This window comes from Biomphalaria glabrata, chromosome 2 (genome assembly GCF_947242115.1).
Source record: "Biomphalaria glabrata chromosome 2, xgBioGlab47.1, whole genome shotgun sequence".
NCBI classification, from domain to species: domain Eukaryota; kingdom Metazoa; phylum Mollusca; class Gastropoda; family Planorbidae; genus Biomphalaria; species Biomphalaria glabrata.
Window position 1 is genome coordinate 51,040,053 of NC_074712.1, and position 19,313 is coordinate 51,059,365.

At 38.1% G+C, this 19,313-nt stretch overlaps 1 protein-coding gene and 1 long non-coding RNA gene across 3 annotated transcripts in view; both read left to right on the plus strand.

Annotated features, from left to right (window-relative positions):
• The first annotated feature begins 830 nt into the window (after positions 1–830).
• LOC129924670 (uncharacterized) lies at positions 831–3,107 on the plus strand. The gene is made up of 2 exons (XR_008776662.1): positions 831–1,199; positions 2,822–3,107. It is a non-coding gene; the product is annotated as an uncharacterized LOC129924670 (long non-coding RNA).
• An 8,356-nt stretch (positions 3,108–11,463) lies between these two features.
• The window catches only part of LOC106054751 (lethal(2) giant larvae protein homolog 1), a 67,097-nt gene continuing 59,247 nt past the window's right edge, over positions 11,464–19,313 (plus strand). Inside the window, exons 1-2 of one of the 2 annotated variants that reach the window (XM_056021149.1) lie at positions 11,464–11,499; positions 11,649–11,745. The gene's annotated coding sequence lies outside the window, so the exon portion shown is untranslated. Of the gene's footprint in view, positions 11,746–19,313 lie in introns of both variants that reach the window. The other variant, XM_056021147.1, reaches the window with a different exon arrangement.

The following is a 19,313-nucleotide window of genomic DNA, read 5'->3' on the forward strand; positions in this document are numbered from 1 at the left end:
TGTTGTTGTTTTTTTTTAACATACGATTACGATATGGATGGATAGATAGATAGATAGATAGATAGATAGATAGATAGACAGATAGATAGATAGATAGATAGATAGATAGATAGATAGATAGATAGATAGATAGATAAATAGATAGATAGATAGATAGATAGATAGATAGATAGATAGATAGATAGATAGATAGAAGGTCGGATGGATAGATAGACAGATAGATAGATAGATAGATAGATAGATAGATAGATAGATAGATAGAAGGTCGGATGGATAGATAGACAGATAGATAGATAGATAGATAGATAGATAGATAGATAGATAGTTAGATAGATAGATAGATAGATAGATAAATGGATAGATAGATAGATAGATAAATGGTTAGATAGATAGATAGATAGATAGATAGATAGATAGATAAATGGATAGATAGATAGATAGATAGATAGATAGATAGATAGATAGATAGATAGATAGATAGACAGAAGGACGGGTGGATAGATAGATAGATACTGCGATTTCCTTGCAATGCAATTATAAATTTCACACATCTTTAGGGCGGACCGCATCCCAAACATAAATCTTTCATTGTCTGTCCTAGTTTTAGATTTATTATGTTGTTGTTATGATTATATCCTACTTAGTAGACAAAAAATAAAATGCTTATGTTTGATTTGATCACTTTTGTCATTTAATAAAAACGAATTTTATTGCTTGTCAAAGTAGCGTTTCTTCTCAAAACCCTATCATTGTATGTTTGATCAGTTTTGAAGGACCGACCAGGGCGTGACTGTGTAAAACACTTGGCGTCCCACGACTCACCTTCAAGGATAATATATTATCAGAATGCCTGCTACGTTGCAGCTGTGAGTAGGCTGCCGGGTCACATCCCGCCTCGTGCAAGGACCTTCCCCAAGCGTCACGCGCAGAACGGAAGGAGGCTAAGGGAGTCCAACCACTCATGCGAACATTGCTATACTCTTGAATTGAATCTAAGAGATTACACGCGGGAGATAAATTCCCGCGTTCTGATCGATTGTGCTAAAAATAGCCGGTCTGACCTCGCTCATTGTTTATATCTCTTTGTTGCGATTGTGTGTGTGATTTAATGTGTGTCTGTTGTTGTTGTTTTGTTTGTATTGATATTTACAATCATGTTGGAGTTACTGCTTCATAAATCAAAACAAGAGAAATATCGGGTAAGAGAAAAGCTTTGATTCTCTCTACAAACTTCAGATTCTAAAATGTATAGGCCATGACATGTCGGCAAGATGGAAGACAATCGTGCAGGTATTGACAGACGATAGATGACTCACCCGTGTGATTTGTTTTCTCACGGAAAAAAAATGTGTTTGCGTGACAGCATGTGTGTGTTTGGTTGGCAGTGTGTCTCTGTGTGTGCCTGTTAATGTGTGTGTGTAGCATTGTTTACACGTGCTAGTAGGTGCTAAGTACGTGGACTCAACATGGCGGGAGTGCTAGGAGATAAATGACAAACTGTTTTGTTGACATTAGTCAATAATTTACGATTGAAGTAGAGACTAGATGAATGTAAATATGGTGTCAACGATTGTGGTCACAAGAGTTCCGGGATAATGTTAGCAATACAAACAAAACTTGGCTATTGTCTGCATTAAACAATCAAACAAATTAGAGCTACTTTAAACGTTATTGTTTGGTTAATGAGACCTAGATTCACAACTTAATCTTATACATTGCAGACGTCACTTAAAAGAAGAAGATAATTACGTCCCAGGTGTATCAATGTATTTATCTAGGGGTGCATGTTAATTAAAGACAAAGTCTACTTAGTCATTGGTTTTCCTGGCTGATACAGGCAACCCGTTTCATGCTCTTGCTCTAATCATCAAATGGCACTAAGAAAGAGCATTTATTCGTCCTATCGGCTTTCCACAAAAGCCTACACACATTGATCTACCAACACGGACCTATGCACGGGAATTTACCCACACACATGAATCTACCCACACACATGAATCTACCCACATACATGAATTTACCCACACACATGAATCTACCCACACTCAAGAATTTACCCACACTCAAGAATTTACCCACACACAGGAATCTACCCAAACTCAAGAATTTACCCACACACAGGAATCTACCCACACTCAAGAATTTACCCACACACAGGAATCTACCCACACTCAAGAATTTAACCAAACACACAGGAATCTATCTACAATCAGGAATCTATCAACACTAAAAAATCTACAAAGAGTTTAAAAGCAATATAATAACTCAAGTTTAACTTCACACTTAAACATTTTTTTTCAATCAATCACCTGGGGATTTAAATCAATATTATCATGTTGCATGTAGGCCTATTTTGTTTCATTGATAGTGGATCCTTCATAAAACAGTTTGTCAATAACATTATAATTATCTTTAAAAATTTATTGTGCGAATCAAATTAATTGCACATCTTCAAAAGTTTTAGTCTTTTTGCTCCTCTGACAAAACTAAGTGCACCCCATTTAACTTTGTATTACCGTAAGGCCAGTCTCCGATGAAGAAGTATTCATCTGTTTCTTCGCGGTCTACATTAAAGTGGCATCACTTTTCTAACGTTTTTTAAGAAATTGTAGCCAACTCTGTCTGATTTATTCAAAAGGTCTTTGTATGCTGATAATCCTGATATACTAAGAAAATCTCTGTATTTTGGACCTCTGGTTATCTCGTTATCTGGTATATTTAAAAAGTCTTAATATTCAGATTGTATCCCAGGACTATTATCGACACTTGGCATTCACGTGATTTACCGCTAATTACTAATTATTATTCCTTATTTCTTCAGATACTAACTGACGCCTGACGGCTTTGTCTGCACGAGATGCTGAAAAATATGCAGGTCATGTGAAGCACAGCACTCATCCTTAATTTTCGGAATCGAAGACATTTCCATGATGATCACGTGGGCTTCTTTGACCTTTCCATTTGGCTAACAAAATTTACTTTCAAAACCGCATTTCAAGTTAATCTGATTTATCCCATAATTGGACAATCAAATTTATTTTTTTTTTGTTCGGTATTTTTCCCCATTTGCCATTGATACAAAAATGTGAATGAATAGCTGAAAATGAGTTGTTGTTTTTTTCCTTCACTTCCGTCGTGTGCTGCTGCACTGACCTATACACTTTTTGAAAAATATATGTGTAGTGTTTTTCTTTATCAGCGTTGACTGATAGGTAACTTTGATTGACAGGCACAATTCCAAAGGCATACCGTGGCCATTGGGCTTTTGGGTGATTGGGATGGAGGTCAAAGAGGGTGCCAAAGTAGGAAGTTCAGTTAGTGCGAGGTCATGGTATACAGTAAGCTATCAGTTACCACTGTAGGCCTACATACTGTATACTGTATACACTTAGAATAAAACGTACGTCAAACAGAGGCTAAAGCCAAGTAGATGTCACGAGAATGATGTCACTATTTTATGACTGAACAAAGTACACAGCCACTATGAAACGCTAAGACAAACAGAAAGCTAATGTTTATAAAAACACAAGTATTTAAAGTAGAATAAATGACATCAATTGACTTAAATGAAATGACGCATCAAAATCTGACATTGTGTGACAGAAGCTACTGACATCTTGATAAATTATTGACATCTTGTATCTAACATGAAGTGACTGACATCCTGAGACAGACTTAAAATGACTGACATTCTGTAATTGACATGAAATGACTGACATCCAGTGGTTGAAATGAAATGACTGACACGAAATGACTGACAACCTATGACAGACATGAAATGACTTAGCATCCTGTGGCTGATATGAAATAACTGACATCCTGTGACTGATATGAAATTACTGACTTCCTGTGACTGACTTGAAATGACTGACAGAAAATGCCTGACACGAAATGACTGACAACCTATGACAGACAAGAAATGACTGTCATCCTGTGACAGACATGAAATGACAGCCATGAAATGACTTGCATCCTGTGAAATCAAGAAATGACTAACATCCTGTGACGGACATGAAATGACTGACATCCAGTGACTGACTTGAAATGACTGACAGGAAATTTCGGACACAAAGTGACTGACAACCTATGACAGACATGAAATGACTGTCATCCTGTGATATACATGAAATGACTTGCATCCTGTGAAGTCATGAAATGACTGACATCCTGTGGCTGACATGAAACGACCAACATCCTGTGACTAACATGACATTACTGACTTTCTGTGACTGACATGAAATGACAGCCATGAAATGACTGACATCCTGTGACAGCCATGAAATGACTGACATCCTGTGACTGACATGAAATGACTTGCATCCTGTGACATGATATGACAGCCATGAAATGACTTGCATCCTGTGACATAAATGACAGCCATGAAATGACTTGCATCCTGTGACATGAAATGACAGCCATGAAATGACTGATATCCTGTGACATCAAATGACAGCTATGAAATGACTTGCATCCTGTGAAGTCATGAAATGACTGACATTCTATGCATGACATGAAATCTTATTACTAGAAACGCAGTAAAAACTCAATCATTGAGCATATATTTTTACGCTCCAGTTGTTCTAGTGTGTGTTTACAGTGGCGTCTCTACAGGGGTGCGTACCTCAGTGGGTGACACCAAACCTAGCAACGCTTCTGTAAATTGATTTGTTTTGAATTCCTCTGTTTCTTCAAATTTGAAGATAACTACATCCTAGTCCAATTCAGGCATAGTATGCTGGAGAGTTTCTGACGAAACCACGATTTGGTCTTGCATAATTCAAGTGAATACCAAGGGCTGCTATGAAAGTAGAAAACAAAAAAGATGATCTGAAGACGTGAGACAGACAAGACGTGTATTTGTAGTGAGCTACATCTTGATGATCATTTCACTTGTTTCTACACACAGCTACTTTCAAGTGGAATTTATGTATATCGTTTATAAAAGTTACATTAAGTTTTATTTCATCAAGGTTGATTTCAACATGTAGCCACAGGGTCTCTAGACTTATTGTGTACATAATAATGAAACATATATTATGTGTGTGCAATGTACCGTCAGTTCACAATAAGACAAAGTATTATAGGCCTACCGATACCGACTTGACAGGTTCGTTATACTCTATCTCCTTTCTGTTGAAAGATTTTGTCTTCTGTATAACTAATGGTCCTGTTGCCATCTATTTTATTCCGAGGCTGTCGATTTTGTTTTGTTTCCAAGTGTATCGATCGGTTTGTTAATTGTGTTACTATTAATAACAATTTTTGATGACCTTTTGTGGACACAGCAAAATCTAACGGCAGCCCTATACAAATATATAAAAAGTAGAAGATGATAATGCAAGAAATAAAAATGGAATTAGAATTAAGATTGAATCCAAAAACTATGTCATGATGTCTATAATAAGCTATGTGAACTGTTGTTTATTAGCCAATCGTATTAAAACCCAACATGTCGCTAACTGTTAATTAAAAACATAAATTTCCGTTGCATAAATAATCAGTCAGCAAGTCAAACAAGAGCTTAGGCCCTAGGGCATCATTTCTCAACGATGTTTTATTTTTTATTTTTATTTTGAGATTACATATGAAGATGCATATTGGATACTAAAACAAATGTTGTTTTAAAAACTAAGTAATTATTAATAAGTGTAATTTTATAACTTCAGCAAATTATGATGTGCTTTACACAAACGTAAGATTGATATCTGAACAAACTTCTGTCTGGGAAAGATCCAAGCAGATGTAAATTATGACATCTCTGTTACCGATGGCTCATATCCCAATGAGCTCGGATTAGAAGCGAGGCCAATGGTCGAGCACATCAGGGAAACGCCCCCATCAACCGTCCAGGTGTCCGCCATAACAAAACCGTCATTTGAGGAACTGTGTGTGGATAGTGACCTGTTTGGTGGGGCTTTCTTCCATGCCCGTTATGGATGTACTTAGGCACTCCAACGGCTCCTCTAACGACGGTTTCCACCCGAGAGCTACGGTGAGGTTGATAAGCATAGCTCGGGCTCCAGGCTGATTGATTTGTTTGCCCAAATAGGTCGCAGTTGTCCTATGAGAATTCTAAGATATGTTCACACCCAGTTACATTGTAAGAGTAAAAATAGTAAAAACATGCTATTGAAAGTACAGAGAAAGATTATTGATAATCTATCCAATAGAAAAGATAACCGTGACCACATGTTTACCTGGAAGTACATTTGTTCGTATTGTTGGCGACCCCAGAGAGCGGGGACAAAATGGTCAACTAAATAAAAATCCACTTTAATAAACTTGTGACAATCACGTGACCTGTCTAATGGGTCATTTCCGTGACCTTACATCTGCCAAGACCTGAGAAATTAGGGGCGAGACACTGGCGACAGGCAAACCACCGTTACGTTTGAAGCATCACCTGCGGGACGCGTGGTGGACACTGGTCGCATTAACTCCCCGTATTGAAGTGACAACTGCATAATGGATGTCCATCGGAGAGCCGTGGAGTGGAGCTTACATCTGTGTCGATCGGTGCTTTCTTTTTTCTCATCGACACAAAAGCCGCGGCTGTTCCAGGAGAATTAAGTCCAAATTCGGTCAAGCCAACGAGAAATCTTGATAATAATTCGCTGGGATCTGGAATACATTGAGTTAGTAATGCATGTATTTTTTGTATGTGAAGCTTCAAAGCGTGGGGGCTCTCAAGTTAGATTTTCTAAATACTCGGCTTATTTAATATTGCATTCAGTGGACACTATCAAAGATGAAATGTAGAGGTTGGCTTTGAAAAACATTCAATATCTATAAAACAATAGGAGAACATGTTTACTAACTTTATGCCGAAATACGAATGTTAATATTTGTGAAACCTTTTTTTTTTTAATGCCTAAACAAACAAAAAAGTTAAATAAAGACAATGTGAACGCGAGTAACCAAATAAACATTTAATAAGCAAATAATTATTAGAACTTATTCCAAACCAAGTCCAACAGCCTACAAAGTGAATCACTAAAATAAAACCAACAGTATTGTATTGTGCATCTTACGTTGCTAGTCTTCGCTTTATTATAAAACATTTATTTCATGTCTTAGAACAGGTGTCTTTAATGATTAATAAGAAAAACATTAACAATAGTTTTTAAAAAGACAAAAACCTCCTTTGTGCAACATATAGAGCAATTGTTTTTCTCTTAAAAATTAATGAATGTTAGATTTAAAAAACAATAATGAAACATTTTCTTACCCCCCCCCCCCCCCACTCCCCGAGAAAGAATCCTGGTAAAACCTGAGTATACATCGAATACACTTAATAATATTCCAATGATAAAAGTATTTAGATCTAAGAGTAGTCTAGACTTAGAAGACGAAGCGCACAATTTTCCTGAACATTAATTTATTAAACTCTTGAATCATTCGGAAATTCCCGAACGCAATAGTCCTTTCAAGAATGCGAAAGTCCTTTCAAAACTGATGTTTGGATCAAGACCTAGAATCCTAGATATAGATCTCTAGCCAAATTTAAATTTATTTATTTTTTACTTGAAAAATGTTAACGGTTTCCCCGTGTGGCCAACGAGCTAGTAATTCGTTTCTCAGCGATATACATCAAGAGTTCATTTTCTAGTAAAATCGTTAAAGTCGTTTTTGAGATCAGCTGAGCAGGTTCCTGGATCCAGGTTACATGAAGGAGTGACTTGAAAATAGGTATTTTAATAACAATTTAATTTTAATTAGAAAAGATTCTGCAATAATAATGTAGTTTCATATCCGGTCAACAGAATGAGTCTGCTAAGATAAAGGGTTATCTCATCAATGGACCAACTCCAATATCTATCCATATGAAGATCACAGAGCTGTCAGGTAACGTTTTGGTATGTCAAGTAATATTTGGTCTTTCAAGTAATATTTGGTCTGTCAAGTAATGGTTTTTGGTCTCTCAAGTAATATTTGGTCTGTCATGTAATGTTTTTTGGTCTCTCAAGTAATATTTGGTCTGTCATGTAATGTTTTATTTGGTCTCTCAAGTAATGTTTGGTCTGTCAAGTAATGTTTTGTTTAGTCTCTCAAGTAATGTTACCTAGAGACAGAAGCTCATCAGACATAACCTATTGATACTATTTTTGTCCATAAGTGTATCATACTCTGCCTTGGTTGCTAATGACCTTTTCATATGCTGATATAATCTTAGATCAGTAGTTTGATTTCGCCCTATATCGCCCTATAGGTTTGTACTGAGCAGGATGTAATATTTGTTTCAACTGAGCGTCGGTGCTTGAGGGCATCCTTGGCCAGCGTTACTACTTTGAAAAATAAACTAATAAAGGAAGACAGGTGAAGTCCTTTAAGGTTTAAAAGGTAAAGGTTTTTTTTTTTAGCGATGAAGAACTTCGAAGATGTTTAGCTTCCATCAGAACATGGTCATGTGACCAAAGAGATATCAAATTTCGTTCCTGATACTGATTTGTATGTTATTATCTATTTATAATTCTCTCACTATCTATCTATCTATCTATCTATCTATCTATCTATCTATCTATCTATCTATTTTATCCCAGACACACATAAGATATAGAAGGGAGACACGCGAAGTAAAACACATAAATTTTAGGGAATCTCGCATGAAGAACATTTTCTCGAGAGAGGGCGGAAATGTTCCGAGGTAATGGAACAGAGACCATTTTACTGGGGGAGGAAGGAAGGGGGTGATTAATCAATGGCAACTTCAACAGTTCCCTTCATACGAGCGCCACCTAGGGGCAGATACAGCACTTAACATATCTCTCTTCTCTACGTGGGTGAGTCAAAGCGAAGCCTGAAGGTAGACATTACAGTTGAAACCTTTTCTCCCATTCATCAGCTGTCCGTGTTGACAAGAGTGGGTCACCATGCCCGGAGCAAGTCAGCCTGATCTTGAGACCCACTGATAGAATATTTAGAATATTTAGGGCCATGGGGACCAACTTGAGACTTACTGCATTACATATTCATTTAGTTTTTTTTTTTGTTTTGTTTTGTTTCTCTTCAGTAATGTAATAATCATTGTAATGGCATCCATCAAACTCTTTTGTTGATGTGTTTACATATGTATAAATTATATATATATATATATATATATATATATATATATATATATATATATATATATATATAAGCTGGATGTGAGCCGATGCCTGCGGGCCTCAGTTTGGGTATTACTGGTCAGACGTTTAGGTCTATGTCAAACTTGGCGAATGTTCCCTAAACATTTTTAAAGATAATTTTCCACGAAAATGAAAGTAGTGTGAAAATAGGTTTACCGTTTAGCCGACTTATTGATATTTAATATTAAATACTGTGAAAACGGGTTTACCCGATTTGTAAGTTTTTATCAAGATTGGTCAAACGGTTTTGATTTTTATTCGGGACATACATCCATACATACACCTAACATTTAATTATATATATTAGATTAGATTTCTATTAATTTATTCTGCCAGAAGCTGTTTGTTTCGACAAACCCGGCAGTGTTTCCATTTTACATGTTTGACCCAGTGACCTAGAATTAAAGGCTGTGAGTCATCCAGACTTCAACTTGTGTTATCTTATCGAGTGCCACCTGACGAAACATTCGCAAATATCATTACATGATCTTTCAGTTTGAAACAAACACACAACTTTAAATACTAGATTGAATATGTGCCAATATGTGTCAACAAAGAAAACTGAAGAGACGAACTATAATGTACCCTTAGGTTCTATCCCCTCAACAAACATAATAAGTAAACTAATGCGCTACTTTATAGCACAATTGCGTCTTCATATAACAATATCTGCAATCCGTTGGAAACATTTTGTAAGTAGTAGAGTCTTATTTCCATTACTACTTCTGGAAAAATGACAGCCTTACGACATGCATCTTCAATAGTCTTTGACAACCAGTCCATCTCCTGGACTTCACGTGTGGATCAGATATTGGGTCCGGCAAAAATGGTACCACCGACAGGAAAGGGGCAAAGGCGAGCAACTGGCGCCTAAACCAGTAAGTTTCGGGCAGCCAGATGCTCGTTAGCCTTGGCTGGCTATCCATATAGGAGAGGGAAAACTCTTTGAATTCAAACGTCTGCTGTCCACCTAGACGATTGAAAACTCTTGAATTCAAACGTCTGCTGCCCACCTAGACGATTGAAAACTCTTTGAATTCAAACGTCTGCTGTCCACCTAGACGATTGAAAACTCTTGAATTCAAACGTCTGCTGCCCACCTAGACGATTGAAAACTCTTGAATTCAAACGTCTGCTGCCCACATAGGAGAAGGAAATCTCTTGAATTCAAACGTCTGCTGCCCACCTAAGGGAGGGAAAACTCTTGACTTCAAACGTCTGCTGCCATGCAGCTCTACCCAAACATGGCTTGATGGGAAGGGCTTCGGGAGTCAACGTTATCGCTTTGACTTCAAAAAAGAATTAAATGATAATTGGAGCAATGAAATAATAAAGCAAAAAAAAAATAATAATATTAATAACCGCCTGGTTGTGTGGAATGCGATTCAGGCTGACGTGGCGATAGTCCCCTGTTCGAACCCTGCCCGCCGCCATCCTCTTCCCTCTCCTCTTCCCCCAGGAGGCTTGACTCGTAAAAATGTTCATTTCTGAAGGAACGTAAGAAACCTGATACACGCCGTCACTGAATAAGTCGAAAATATTTATTTTTTTTTTGGTTCTAACACTGGACTGGACAAAACACACACGCAGCACACACATAAAAACAAGCAAAAAAAAAAAACTTTTTAAAAACAACAAACCTTATCTAAGGGTAAGAACTCAAGCCATATTTCTCAATACTGTGACATTTATTTCCATTTCCCGATATCAGGCAGAATGAACTATTTACCACTATTTAACTAGCTCATTGGTTGTTTGTTTGTTTTTTTAAATTGATTCTTGCTTTGTTAGGAACACTATATAATTGTGCAAAGTTCCAGCTTGACCAGAGAATGGGAAGAGGGAGAAAAAACATGTTGCACCAGACAGTTGATATCCACTTTGCGAAAACTAGTCGCACATGCAACCGTGTGTTGTAGGTTGTTTTTTTTTTTTAAATAGAACTACCCCAATAACAAAGATCCTAGTTCCTTGATATTTATCCGTTAAATCTATATAGATGAAATACAAATTTTTTTAAAAAATTCTAATCGCACTATAAAGTGCACGGGATGAGAGGACTAGAAAGAAATGATCTACATCTATTTATATCTACTGCTGATGTGTCACAGGCATTTCAGTTTCGCTCTATTTCTAAGTACAATGTATGTATGAGGTGTCCGACAGGAAAGACACAATGAACATAGTTTGATAAATCTCCTCGAGGGAAATCAACCATCGCCCCATCCTAGACGTTGTCAACGGCTTCCATCTCATTAGAACCAGTTCTCTCCCCTTTTTCTGCTCGTTTTGAGCTCTTGGCCTTGAAAACCAGACGACCTCGCTTGTCGCCTGCTACAACTAGCGTCACTTCTGTCGGATAAAAACTGATTGGGTTATTTTTTTTTTGTTCAAAAGAAAAATAAATCGAGAAATTTGGACTATACTTTGTAATTTGTTTATAACACACATATTAAACCGTGATTAGTGTTTTTTTTCTTAATTAAATGTAGATTTATTCTGTCTATTTCCATATTCCCTTAGAACAAACCAACGTTCCCTATTCTAACACTCGGTCTGTGGTCTTCGGTTTTAGCCTTCATTTTCACAAGCCTTTTTGGAGATCTTCTGGAGTCACCAGGTAAGCCACGTCATTAAATGTAATTAAATATTCAATAATGAGACATACTTTGTATAATTATATATTAAAACAAACTAGCAATATAGCAAGAACAAAGGTTTAGTAGCGATGACTCTAGAGACAAAGCACACACAAAACTCGACTCATTTAGTGATACAGACTTACGTAAAAAGGGGGGGATGGCACTTCTGTTGGCCCATAGACGGGGAATAGGGGGGGGGGGCGATTTTAGTGGACCCCAGAGATACATGGGTCTTATTGAGATAGTTCAATTTGGCACGGCACCGAAGATGCCGTATGGTAATATGGATCTGTATTAGACTTGAGTTTGCCTTCGTCGTTTGTAGCTGACAGGTCAGTTAGGCTGATCTATTTTATATCTTGTATTTTGAAATGTATTATTAATATTTCATTGTATAGCGGATCTTTCGTGGTCTTATAAGGTGCTCTAGTCCAATTTCTTTTATGGAAAATTTAGGCAACAAACATAACTTAGTCCTGAGTCTACATCGAGATTCGAACGCCACCTTATGTGGGTAGCCAAACGATTTATGTTACTCGACTTGCTCGAATAAGTTTGTTGAAATCTAGTGTTAAGAAACGACTGTATCTTGTTCAAAAATCTATTTGTATATTTCAGAGAGAGAGTGGAGTATGAAAGAGAGAGGAAGAGAAAGAGAGAGGGGAGAATGAAAGGGAGAGAAAGAGAGGGATGGAGTGTGAAAGAGAGAGAAAGAGAAAGAGAGGGCGGAGTGAGAAAGAGAGAGGAAGAGAAAGAGAGGGATGAAAAAGAACTGATCATAGGTGTCAGTTGAAGGTGGTACTATGTAGCAAACCAAATGTTCTTTGTCCTCAGCAATGAGAGACTTCTGTAAGTTATGTTAGCATTCTTACACAAAAAGGCTTCTGTTCTGCCACACGCACCAGAATTTAGCAAGAAAAACAAAAGGTCAAACGCCTTGGTCAAGTCAATAAAAGCTCTAAAGATGGACTGCCTTTCTTCTCTGTTTTTCTCCTGGTGGGAGAAGACCATATCTGTTGTGGATCTACCGGCCCTAAAGCCACACTGCGATTCTGGGTAAACTCGTTCTGCCAAGATCTGCAGCCACTTCAGTATTACTCCGGCATAAGCCTTCACACCATGCTAAGAAGTGAAATGCCTCTAAAACTGTTACAAACGGAGCGGTCGCCTTTATTTTTGTAAATTGTTACTATGATGGCATCCTTCAATTCCTGGGGACTATTCCTTGCTTCCAGCACAAACTTAGCAGTTCATGGAGTGGCTTGATTAGGGCATGCTTTCCAGCGTGAATGGCTTCTGCAGGAATACCATCTCCTTTCCCGTGTGCAAGCATGTCAATGGTTGTGCCCATTTCCTTTACAGAGGGTGTTTCGTCTAATTCGCTCAAAACTGAAAGTGATGGGAAGTTAGACAAAGCAGTTGGCGAGATGACATTTTCAATCTGGTAGAGTTCTGCATAGTGTTCAACCCATCGTTCCATTTGCAGCGCACGATCGCTGATGATTGAGCCATCTTTTGACTTGAGCGGAGCACACTTGCTGGTGTGAGGTCCAAAGGCTTTTTTCATGCCCTCGTATAGTCCTCTGATGTTACCACAGTCGGCACAAGATTGGATGTTTTCACATAGGTCCTGCCAGTATTTGTTAGCGCACTGTCTTTGGGCATCGTTTCGAGTAGATCTGTAAGGTGCTTGGGGTGGGCTCCTTCTTGTATTTTAGCATGGCTACTCTCTTGCTTCTAGTGGCAGTTTCCATTTCTATCAGACTTGCTTCAAACCAGTTTTCATTTGTCTTTGTTTTGTTCCCAAAGACCAGTGACGATGTTTGGTACATAGCATCACGTATGGACGTCCAAGTTTTGTCTACCTCAGTCACTGAGAAGTTTTAGAAACATAATCTAGAAAGATCTAGGTAATCAATCTATCTAAATGTACATAAGATAATTAAAATCAACCGACATGAATTATTTCGATCTAAGATTTTTGAAACATTATCTTAATGGAAACTAACAGGAAATGGTTTTGTTTCAATATTTGAGTGAATATATAGTTCTGTTATTAATAGCCCATTCTAAAGAAAATCTGAGAAATGATTTTGTATTATTTATAAACTTTGAAAACTAAAGATCACTACTTTTCCATAGATATAAATAAATCTAGACTGGCCGATTAAAGAGTTTTATGAAACGAAAATTTGTGACTTGCAATTTTGTGTACTTTATTATACAGCATTTATGAGCAGTATAAAAGTTAAGTGCTTTTTTAACTTTGTTTTTAATAAACACAATGATACACACCTATATATATTGTAAATAAGGAGGCAGTGTAGTTTTGTTTAATCTCTAAAAATGAAGATCATGCAACTTTTCATAATTCGGATATCCGAAAACAATAGATATACATGTTTTCAAGTTACATGAAGTTACTTCCTTCGGCCAGTCTATATTTATTTATGTCTATGTACTTTTCTAAGACAGAAAAGATTGAATTGGGCGACTTCCCTTACAGTTTGAAAAAGAGTTACGTACATAAATAAATAAATAATAAATACATATATATATTTATTATATATATATAGTTATATAGAGAGAGATCTGTGAATCGATCAATCGGGATAAGAATTTGTTTCCCATTGCCAGTCTAGATATAATATACATATATAGAAACCTATGGCTATGTCGTTTAAAGAATATAATTAGTGTTTGCAGTTTTCAGCGCAGCAGAAACAAAAGTAATTACATGTTCAATTAGTTGGTAGCAGTGATCTTTCAGTGTAGCTTACCTAACATTATTGAATTAGTCTACTCATTTCCCACTATTTCCCCATCTTACCTCTTTTCATTTCTTTATGTTTTACTTTATGTTCCATTACATCGCCCAGTCAATTATCTACATCGCTTACTCTTCTTTTTTTTTCTCTTACTGTATTTTATTGTTTGAAGAACGTCAACCGGATCTGAAAATGTCAAAATGTAAACCGAGAGTGAGTGACTGTGGAATAACGGAAGTGTGGAAATGTAGAAACAGAACTAGGGAACTGTTCTCCGTTTGATTCCCATTCTTGGACTAAGCAATAAGAAGTCGACTCTTACCAGTTGGACAATAGCGCCGGCAATCCTGACAAGATCACGCACAAGTTGAACCGGAAATACTATATAACTGTAAACCCAGGCAACAGGAAGCTGATGTCATCACTATGAATTGTATCGAATGTCTGTTGTTGGCTTGTCTTTCTTTATCTGTGACTTTTGCGTTTTTTCATCGTATCATTTGCAAGTTCAAAACTATCAATCTGGTTAATTAAATGTGACGATTAGTTTTCTTCACTAAAATTATGTATTTAGAGACCAAGTCCTACAGAATAGAACGTGACTGGGAATATTCTTATGTGACTTCTCCATTTCCAAAATCGTGTCATATCATTGCTGCACGAAATAAGCAAATGATTTATTCAAAAAACTAAAGAATTAATAGATTTTTTTTTCTCACTTAAACCTTGCCTAAACATGAAGCTGTATCCGTACGATCCTACTGACTTTGTGTGGGCTGCATCAAATCTGCTGTGTTTGGTCTGAACCTACAAACATTTGGTGGTGTGGAGCAGAAGGGTCCGCGGACCACCGTTTGAGAAACACTGGTGTAGAGTACCGGTACCTAGTTTAGTGACGGACTTTGAACGCGACATCGTTTTAGTGATGCAGGCTCGACTGTGGCCTACTCCATATTAAAGTGACGCAGACTCGACTGTAGCCTACTCCATATTAAAGTGACTTAGACTCGACTGTGGCCTACTCCATATTAAAGTGACGCAGACTCGACTGTAGCCTACTCCATATTAAAGTGACTTAGACTCGACTGTGGCCTACTCCATATTAAAGTGACGCAGTCTCGACTGTAGCCTACTCCATATTAAAGTGACTTAGACTCGACTGTGGCCTACTCCATATTAAAGTGACTTAGACTCGACTGTAGCCTACTCCATATTAAAGTGACGCAGACTCGACTGTGGCCTACTCCATATTAAAGTGACGCAGACTCGACTGTAGCCTACTCCATATTAAAGTGACGCAGACTCGACTGTAGCCTACTCCATATTAAAGTGACGCAGACTCGACTGTAGCCTACTCCATATTAAAGTGACGCAGACTCGACTGTAGCCTACTCCATATTAAAGTGACTTAGACTCGACTGTAGCCTACTCCATATTAAAGTGACTTAGACTCGACTGTAGCCTACTCCATATTAAAGTGACTTAGACTCGACTGTGGCCTACTCCATATTAAAGTGACTTAGACTCGACTGTAGCCTACTCCATATTAAAGTGACTTAGACTCGACTGTAGCCTACTCCATATTAAAGTGACTTAGACTCGACTGTAGCCTACTCCATATTAAAATGACTTAGACTCGACTGTAGCCTACTCCATATTAAAGTGACGCAGACTCGACTGTAGCCTACTCCATATTAAAGTGACGCAGACTCGACTGTAGCCTACTCCATATTAAAGTGACGCAGACTCGACTGTAGCCTCATCCATATTAAAGTGACGCAGACTCGACTGTAGCCTACTCCATATTAAAGTGACGCAGACTCGACTGTAGCCTACTCCATATTAAAGTGACGCAGACTCGACTGTAGCCTACTCCATATTAAAGTGACGCAGACTCGACTGTAGCCTACTCCATATTAAAGTGACGCAGACTCGACTGTAGCCTACTCCATATTAAAGTGACGCAGACTCGACTGTGGCCTACTCCATATTAAAGTGACTTAGACTCGACTGTACCCTACTCTAAATTAATCTAGTTAGTTATATCTTTGTGATTTTAAGTTACGTTGTGAAGAGGTTTATGCCTTAATGATCTCGCATCTAATACACCCGCACATTATACTCAAGCATCTAGGATATGTGATCAATAGATCATTGCAACACAAACAAATGTCTTTATAACAGCGGACAGTTTTTCTACTTGTCTGCCAGTGGCGTAGCTATGAATTAGTCATCGATTGGGGGCCCGGGATGGCTTGACCTCATTTGGTGGTGTGGAGCAGAAGGGTCCGCGGACCACCGTTTGAGAAACACTGGTGTAGAGTACCGGTACCTAGTTTAGTGACGGACTTTGAACGCGACATCGTTTTAGTGATGCAGGCTCGACTGTGGCCTACTCCATATTAAAGTGACGCAGACTCGACTGTAGCCTACTCCATATTAAAGTGACTTAGACTCGACTGTGGCCTACTCCATATTAAAGTGACGCAGACTCGACTGTAGCCTACTCCATATTAAAGTGACTTAGACTCGACTGTGGCCTACTCCATATTAAAGTGACGCAGTCTCGACTGTAGCCTACTCCATATTAAAGTGACTTAGACTCGACTGTGGCCTACTCCATATTAAAGTGACTTAGACTCGACTGTAGCCTACTCCATATTAAAGTGACGCAGACTCGACTGTGGCCTACTCCATATTAAAGTGACGCAGACTCGACTGTAGCCTACTCCATATTAAAGTGACGCAGACTCGACTGTAGCCTACTCCATATTAAAGTGACGCAGACTCGACTGTAGCCTACTCCATATTAAAGTGACGCAGACTCGACTGTAGCCTACTCCATATTAAAGTGACTTAGACTCGACTGTAGCCTACTCCATATTAAAGTGACTTAGACTCGACTGTAGCCTACTCCATATTAAAGTGACTTAGACTCGACTGTGGCCTACTCCATATTAAAGTGACTTAGACTCGACTGTAGCCTACTCCATATTAAAGTGACTTAGACTCGACTGTAGCCTACTCCATATTAAAGTGACTTAGACTCGACTGTAGCCTACTCCATATTAAAATGACTTAGACTCGACTGTAGCCTACTCCATATTAAAGTGACGCAGACTCGACTGTAGCCTACTCCATATTAAAGTGACGCAGACTCGACTGTAGCCTCATCCATATTAAAGTGACGCAGACTCGACTGTAGCCTACTCCATATTAAAGTGACGCAGACTCGACTGTAGCCTACTCCATATTAAAGTGACGCAGACTCGACTGTAGCCTACTCCATATTAAAGTGACGCAGACTCGACTGTAGCCTACTCCATATTAAAGTGACGCAGACTCGACTGTAGCCTACTCCATATTAAAGTGACGCAGACTCGACTGTGGCCTACTCCATATTAAAGTGACTTAGACTCGACTGTACCCTACTCTAAATTAATCTAGTTAGTTATATCTTTGTGATTTTAAGTTACGTTGTGAAGAGGTTTATGCCTTAATGATCTCGCATCTAATACACCCGCACATTATACTCAAGCATCTAGGATATGTGATCAATAGATCATTGCAACACAAACAAATGTCTTTATAACAGCGGACAGTTTTTCTACTTGTCTGCCAGTGGCGTAGCTATGAATTAGTCATCGATTGGGGGCCCGGGATGGCTTGACCTCTTTAGAGACCCCTGCATTTTGACATTCGAGATCATGTCATGAGATAATGGCATAATATTTAAGGTAAAAAAAATGTCGCTCTCATTTGGAGGCTCCTCCCAAGTGGGGGCCCCTCTCAAGTGGGTGCCCGTGGGGATTTTTAATTTCTCCCCACCCTGTTGTCTGCATGTTGAGTTCCATTCTGTCTAGATATACCAATTTAGCCCTTGCTGTCATTACTTGTTTATAGAGTACCAGGTTTAACTGACTTCTATACTCCGGCTTTGTACAAAAGAAACTACCTACACAAATACCACGTACCTCTATCCTTCTTGCACCTATAAATCTATTTCAAACTGATCTATTTTTTGTATGTTGTTGTTTTTTTGTTTTTCTTCTTTCACATAGACCTACATTTCATTAAACAGAAGAGCTCCATAGTGCTTTTTTAATTCTCAAAATAAAATAAACTAGTACCTTGTCTAATTTTTTACTAGCCAATTTATCCCGTCCCTAATTTGTGTGTGTGTGTAAATGCTGTTAGGCCTTTTACCTGACTATCTGTGAACCTACTTTGACACTTGAAGTAATGTGGGATGATATCATTTCTAAAGCCTCAAGTTTTGACAACACTCCCCCGGCACACAGGTTCATTTATTTAAATATTCACCTGGCCTTAAAGACACTTTTTAAAAAAATGGACTTGACAATCTACAGATATGCTTATTATAGTTGACCTAAATCAAGGTCGTTGTGACCTGGTCTTGACACGAATCAAATAGGTTTTTTTTTTTGTTTTTTTTTTTTTACTTTCTATTTTTTTATCGAATGAAGAGAAAGAGACCGAAGTTTTCTGCACAGTCTACAGGTGTCTCCGTTACCTGCATCTACTTCAGTCTGACTCTATCACCTATTTGACTACAAATTAGTTGAAGTATGCACACTGTGTGTTATGGCTACACAAAATTCGATGCACCTCTGTAAGCTGAAATGTAAACTTCTCTCCTGAAGAAAAAGTAAAGTTTCCCTTTCAGACGTTGCGATCTATGGGGCAGATGATGTTAGGGTCATGTTTCTTTGGCCAACGGTTAACTAGCAGGGTGGCATGTGGCCAGCACAACGGCC